Below are 8,003 nucleotides of genomic sequence, written 5' to 3' on the forward strand. Positions count from 1 at the left end.
TACTTGTTCCTGACTTCACCTATCAAGTGTTTATTTAAAATAGGTCGTATTATTTGTTTTGAAACATAAGTTATACTTTTATCATTTGAAAAGAACTGTGCAATTTATTCGTCGTGAAGATAAGTACACGAAGAAGTACTTGTGAAAGGATGTAGAATGAGTTACTATTGTGTTTGAGGGATTACGATATCATCTTGGATTGGCGAATAGAATGAAATTCCGCAACGCAACAACAAGACTTGCTGAGCTATTCTTCTGCGTCCCAGCACCACTGACTAGAGAAAGAAGACCAAATTCAGCCGAGAAAATTTCTAATTCCACAAACAGCCCAGAAGAATGAACAAACAATAAGCACACAACTTGTGAGCATGCATACAATACAAAAATAAGCTTGAAAAGTGTCACAATACAGCGTACTAAAAAAGGAAACGAACCGACCAGGTTAAAGGTCTTTTCACAAGGGAAACACAAACCGAAGGTAATAATAGGCACTTACATCACGAAAATGAGAAATTCAAATTCCCACAATTATATTACAAATCTAAGAAGTTTATCAAGTGATTTCTGAAGTCCTTGCATTCCAAACGGTTACATAAGAGCATCAAATAATTATAAAATACATATTTTTGATTCTGGTGGCTGAACTGTAATCCAGATTGATCTGTTAACTTCATGTATGAATTGACAATTTTTGGAATAGAATGGTTGATATTAAATGCTTGATGTATTGTTAAATCATCCACTGACAAAAACTGATGTTCCATCTTTCGGATGATCTATGTTACTTACGTTAGCTGTAAATATAATTAAATAGTTAATTATTAACACTAGAGTTTGATGAAAATTATTCATTTTTATGATATTCTCCTCATTACAGACCTGTTTTAGATTATCAGTGGAAAACACGAACTCCTAGAAAAGCAGTTTTATTTTTGTATGAGACTCCTGCAGTCTGCGTTTAATAATCATTAAATATCTTTAAGCTCAACTGTAAGTATGTTATCTCCAGATAACTAAGCTAACATTCTATGGTCATTAATTGGTTAAATCACACTGTTGCACTATCATCATTCCACTGCTAAAAGATTTTCAGCAGTTTAATTCAGCTCAGGATATGAACTGTTTATAAGCGAACTAATTATTAAACTGAATTAATTATCTAAATATAGAATAATTTTACAATAGGGATTTGGAATCTGAAAGGCGGCCTATATTAAATATATGGGCTACCTGTTCCTGCCATCTAGGTATTTCAACAAGTTATATGTCTTTTGTTTATTTCAACAAATCAGTATATCAAATAATTGAACAATCTATTCAGGTGATTTTGTGAAAAATTCACGATCTTTCTCTGTACAAGTTAAGATAGAACACAATCAAAGACATTGTGGTTACTGGCAATATACATGGAAAATAATGTACATTATTTAGATATAGATTCTTGAACAGCTAACATCTAATTGGTGATCATTCAATATTTATCGTCAGGATAGATCAACAAATAAGAAACGGGAACTTGTTGTAATACTTTGTGCTGAGAATTCTATATTGTACTAGAAATATAATATTAAATAAAGCTAATAATAATAAAACAATAAAAAGTATATAATTATGATCAGAATAAAAAGTAAATCTAATAATTTTTTTTTACAAAATAACCAATCCGGGAAACAATTAAATAATGTTATGTCATAATAATTTTCCTCTAAGTCTGTAATCACTTAAACGTTTTTGATAATTCTGAGTGGTAAAAACATTCTAGATTTTAAAATGACCAAAGTAATTTTATTTCACATCAATAGCTACCATACAAAAGTTGTCAGATATTTGGATATAAATATACGTATCACTGTTGAGATTCTTTTTTTGTTGTTGTTGATAATTCTCTGGTATAAAATGAGGGTAATATAAAGTGTAGATTATATATATTATCAACTTTGATAAGCATAATATCCTCATTACTCAGAGTTGTTTGTATTTATTGAGTATTTGATCAAATCAGTCAGTTCTACTTTTAAAAAACTTCTAGCAGCTTGTATAAAGTGTGTTTTATTTAACCAGCCAAGAAGTCATAATACTTCAAAAGATCATTCTGATATTCAGTAGTATATAAAAAAAATACTCTTTGATTTGTTAGTTTTTTGAATCCAGTTTAATCAGTAAATAGATTTCGTCTCTTACGGACAGTGAATGATAAACTATTAAAACCGAAACTGAAAAAGTATCGACAGCTGAACGTTGGTACTTACTGTTTTAAATTCATTAATTCCTTTGATTTGACCTGAAAGTAATGAATATGATCTTTCATGAAAGAGTCCTAATCATTGACAAAATTGTTGATCAATATTTCCTTTAGTTTTTTTTAAGTTTTCAGTTGATGTTATTTTAGTAATCGAAACCATCTTTAAGTCACGTATATAATATTTATCCCAATAACATGTATTTCTAGCTTAACAGAACATATCTGACTAAATTTATTAGATAAAGAAAGAAACAAAGAACTGATATTAGGACTAATAGTTGGGAGCATTTATGTATACAAGTAAGAAGTTTATTGAAATCTTCCTTGCACCTTTTGCTAAATGAAGCATAAAAATAGTATAATTAGCTATCCAAATACTAATGCACCATTATTACACAAAGTTATAACTAACCAGTAATTCTGAAATTTAGTTTTGTCTAGTATTGTGATGTGGTCTACTTATATCCATATAAGTAGCATATGGTGATGGTCAGACATAGAATGTATTTTGGTAGAAGATCGATAAGGAACGAACAGGAATGAAGCGCAATAGGTACGGAAATGCATGAACAATGAAATACAGACTGATATTTGCAGAACGAACAGTTAAGATTGAGATAATTGATTGTTATTTTGCAAATTAACTGTTTGAGGTATGGTTACCAGAATTTAGTGAGATAGTCTGTCCTCACTCGTGTTCTCGTTCACTACAATAGTAAATTAAATGTGTATAATTCTTTCAGAAATTTTATTATACTACTGAATAGACTGGGATTATTCTTTATCTTATGATGATTTCTCTATATTATTTATAATTCACTGCATAATAAATACAGTTTTCTTTAATGAAATAACTATCATATGACATATCATACAATGACATTTTAAAAGTAAACAGTAATAAATATTTGTTTGGCTGAATCCTTCCATTGATGTTTAAGACTGCAATTGATCAGTCTCTTATTGGCATATGTGCATACTGTGCGTATTGCCTCGATATAGTCTTAATTCACAAGCATTATAAACAAAGATGGATAGTGGCTATCAGTGGAATCCAGGACGCACGTTTCGTCCTATTTGGGACTCGTCAGCCTAATGTATTTACATCTCAGAGTTGATGTTCTCTCTGGGAGTCGAACCCAGTACCTTTCTCTTCAAACGTCATTGCGGTTTGAGTCGCAGAGCGAACATCAACTCTGAGATGCAGGTTCATCCAGCTGACGAGTCCCCAATAGGATGAAACGTGCGTCCTGTATTCCACTGTTAGCCAATATCCATCTTTGCTTACAGTAATAAATATTGTTCTTTCTTTTCTTAAAATCTTCAGTTTCTACAATAAAATATCCATTTTTATCTGAATAAATGTTTATTTAATTTAATTTTCAGACAATTTGATTATAAAAAGTAACTCAATTCAGTTATTTATTACCTTAACAAAAACGAAATTAATCATATGTGTATATTATTTTTTTTATATATATAAACAATCTTATGACAATGATAATGATCATTGGAATGGATGTTATATCTTCCCATTGTACATGTTAACAACTATAATTAATCTATTTCTGTTTCTTTTTTTTTGGTGTATATCCATCCTGAGAGGATTATCTTGTTATTTTCATTTAGTTACAAGCTTAATTTTTTTTTTGATCATACGTCATTAAAAATCTTCAAACATTACGTTTATTTGAAAAAGACAATTACCCGTACAATACAATGTATACAATGCATAAATATTAGTATATTAGCATACGAAGAAGAAGATGCGGATATTTTTGATTATGTACTGTATTTTGTTAGTGAGTGACATTTGTGATTCATTTAAAAAGAATGATTTATTGTCTAAAAGTATTTCACAATTATGCTAAGATTATATTTTCTTTTATAAAAAGACAATATTAGCAAAAGTGACACATTTAGCCATCTAACATCTTATTGTCTCTATATAGATGATAATTTCATAGTATTAGAAAAAGAACATGAAAAGGAGAACTTATTATATTTTAATAACATTCGTCCATCGATTACTTTTATACTAGAGAAAGAACAGTATCATGATATATCGTTTCTAGATGTCGAACTAACTAGAAGAGCAGATGGAACGTTAAAAAGAGGGATACATAGAAAGTCTACAGTTGCGCAATACACCAATTTCTATAGTGCAGTACCAATCAGATACAAAAATTTTGATAAAGATCTTGAATCATTGTGCTAGAATGATTTGCTCGGATGACGTTATTGTGGATGAATTGGTTAATATTCGTAACTTGCTTGATAGAAATGGATAGTCAACGAAATTCATCAACAAACACATGAAGGAGATGATAAGCAGGACAAGGATACCTACCGTTCTGAAGAATGTATTGTTCTTAAAATTACAATTCCTAAATGATGTTACCGAAGAAATTGTGACTCAAAGGTTAAGAAAGGTGGTACAGAAAACATTTAATGCGGCCAGACTGACTGCCGTCTTCTACAACTGCCCCATAATAAGAAGCAAGACCACCATGGAAAACTTGGAAGCACTGGATGGCCGTTTTGTCTTATTGTGGGACTCCACAGTAGTGCGCATCCACGATGGTGGTCTAGCTTCAATTGACTCATGATCTCAACTATATAAAATTACTAAAATCTCCACAAAACCTTCTTCTTATAATTAATTAATGGTTATGACTGAAGTACTGAAGTACTTATTTACAATAACTGTAATAAATACTCTTTTAAAAGTATTTTATGAAACATAGTATCAGATGATATATATATTTCACTATAAACTGAGATTAAATAGAAAACCATTAAACTAATGAAGATTCGTTTCTTTTTTGCAGTATAGGATCTTTATTCAGCATACAATATTAACAAAATGTATAGTTTATATCATATTATATAGACAATTGTAAAATATATTCTTATTAAGTTTTATTTCATCCATAATATGATTACGGATAAAATAATAACAATAATTTTGTTATATCTCGTGGAGATTTATGAATGGTAACTTTTAAGAACTATTTATAGACCAATATGATACGTATATTTCCTATTGTATGATTGCTAAGTAACTAAACTATTCGTATTCATGTTCCCTTTATTATGAGCTTTATTTTGACCAGTAGACTATTATTATACGATTTACTATTCTTGAGTTATCCCCAGTCCATTAATTACTGTTACACCTATTCACAGCTACATTTGGCGAAATCTTGTACAAATATTATTTTCTATTTTATGGCACGATGTGGTCTGTTTGATTGGTATATAAACTCAGTATGTTTGAGAATAATGATTCATATTGTAGAGGCTGTTATTGATGTTCTGGACGTGACTGGCTGGGCTAGGCTGAATGCGAGACTAAAAAGTACTTAAGACTGCTCATACGGCTTTTGTGTATCATTGGGCGATCAATAAATTCACTGTTCTCTAATAGGCGAGCCAATCGATATAACAAATTTATTTTAAAAAAATATATATTTTTAAAAATATCTTAAAAAATAAATAGATAAGAGTTTACAAATCTATTAAAGTTTAACCACCATGGCAACTAATTCATATAATAACCTTACAGTCTTTACAAAACTCTTTTCTTAAAAAAAATAAATAAAAGTTATGAATTGATTTGATAATTCAGTAATTAATATTCTATTTTTTTATTTTAAGAAAAGAAGTACTTTCTCATTGAGAAGGAATGAATGAATAATAATTAAAAAAAAACGTTTGAGAAAACTGATTAAAAATAAATAAATAAGAAATATAAATTAAACTAAGATAATGAACAGGGGTAACTAATATTGAAGATTAATTGACATAAATATAATTTATTCCAATTTATTTCCAATTTAGATCAATAAAAAACAGTATTAACCAATAATTCTCTTCTTTTATATAGTTGAGATCATGAGTCAATTGAAGCTAGACCACCATGGAAAACTTGGAAGCGCTCGCGCGCGAGACTGATAGGTTCTGGGTTCGAATCTCGTGAGGCGGGATGGTGGATGCGCACTACTGAGGAATCCCATAATAGGACGAAACGGCCGTCCAGTGCTTCTAGGCTTTCCATGATGGTCTAGCTTCAATTGACTCATGATTTCTACTACATAAAATTACTAAAATCTCCATAAAACCCCCTTCTGATGATTCTCTTCTTTGTTTTTTTCGTTGTTGTTTAATTCAAATCGATTAATTGTGATAAATTTTGTATGTTCCTACCAAATTTTTTTTCTTGTTTTTTTCTTCATAACATGATTAGATATTTTAACTTATAAATAAATATTTATCAATTTGAAGCTTATAAATGATATAAATAAAATTGAAGGTAGTAGATCCCCCCCCCTACAATCCATTAAGTTATAGAGTGAATAATAACGAAATTTATTGTTATCTGTCATGGAAATTTGTTTTTTCATTTGGTTTCTTTTTGATTGTTTTATCAGAGATCTTAAATGTTTGTTTGTTTATATTATAAAATAATTATTATTTAAATAACTGATATTTAAAATTGACCTATGATTGATTTAATAAGTTGGATAGTTGATCAGAAAGAATTTTACAACATTTTACTGAATATAAGCAAATATGGATAGTGGATAGCAATGGAATTCAGGATGCGCGTTTCGTCCTGTTCGGGACTCGTCAGCTGGATATACATATATATACATGTATATATATATGAACACAGTTTACATGTTTACTATAGACGGATGCTATAAATGTTGAACAATTAGTTACGGGAAATTCAAAGAATGTCTCATCGAGATTTTTTAAGTCCAAGTTGTTTTCTATCTTTGAATAAAGTGTATTGTAAACTATTTTTGTGTTTAATAATCTGAACGATAATTATTCGTCAGCTAATTGAAAGATGTCTTCTTTATATTTTGATGAGAATCTATGAGTTGAGGAGTCACTAAAGTAACCCTGATTTCCTGTTATTTGCTAATAAACATTAGTTATTGCTATTATTTTCTTCTGTATTGAAAATATCATAGATCTATGAGAAGATGGGTGTCAAAATATTATTTCTGTTCAAATTCCTCTGAATTAATTGATACCTATAAACTAATTTCGAAAGTTATCATCTTTACATTTACTGTGATTATATTTTTTACTTATTTTATTGATAAAATATAATATATCTTGTCATTTGATGAAGTAAACAATGCTATAAAATAAAAAGCAGAGATGGCTGGTGGCTAACAGTAGAGTACGGGATGCACGTTTTGTCCTATTTGCGACTCGTCAGCTGGATGTACCTACATTTCAGAATTGATGTTCACTCCAGGACTCGGACCTAATACCGTTCGCTTTAAACGACATCGTTTTATCCACTTGCAGTCTTAAGCATCAATGGGAAGATTTAAACGACCAATACAAAAAAGTACTCAACTCTATGAAACGTTTTCTGTTTTCAACTAAGTTAATTCTTAATGAAGTTTCCTTTGACAAAGTCTCTCTGAATTTTGAGCCCATATTATATGCATATTTGTATTTACCATATTTATTACCCGTTTATTTATACTTTTCCAAACTTATAATTTTATGAATACAAACATAATATTTTGTACTATAGCAATAATGATAAATTGAAAGATGACGTACTAGCATGTGTTGAAACTTAAATGAATCCATAATGGTAGGTGTAACATTATTAACTTCATTATATTCATCGTTTGTTTCTGTTTAGGTCGAAATTAAAAATATTTTGAAATTTTTAGAAATTCAATGAAAAACCGATTTCACAAGCATGGTAAGCAGAGATGGATAG

This window comes from Schistosoma mansoni (genome assembly GCF_000237925.1).
Source record: "Schistosoma mansoni, WGS project CABG00000000 data, supercontig 0013, strain Puerto Rico, whole genome shotgun sequence".
NCBI classification, from domain to species: Eukaryota; Metazoa; Platyhelminthes; class Trematoda; order Strigeidida; family Schistosomatidae; genus Schistosoma; species Schistosoma mansoni.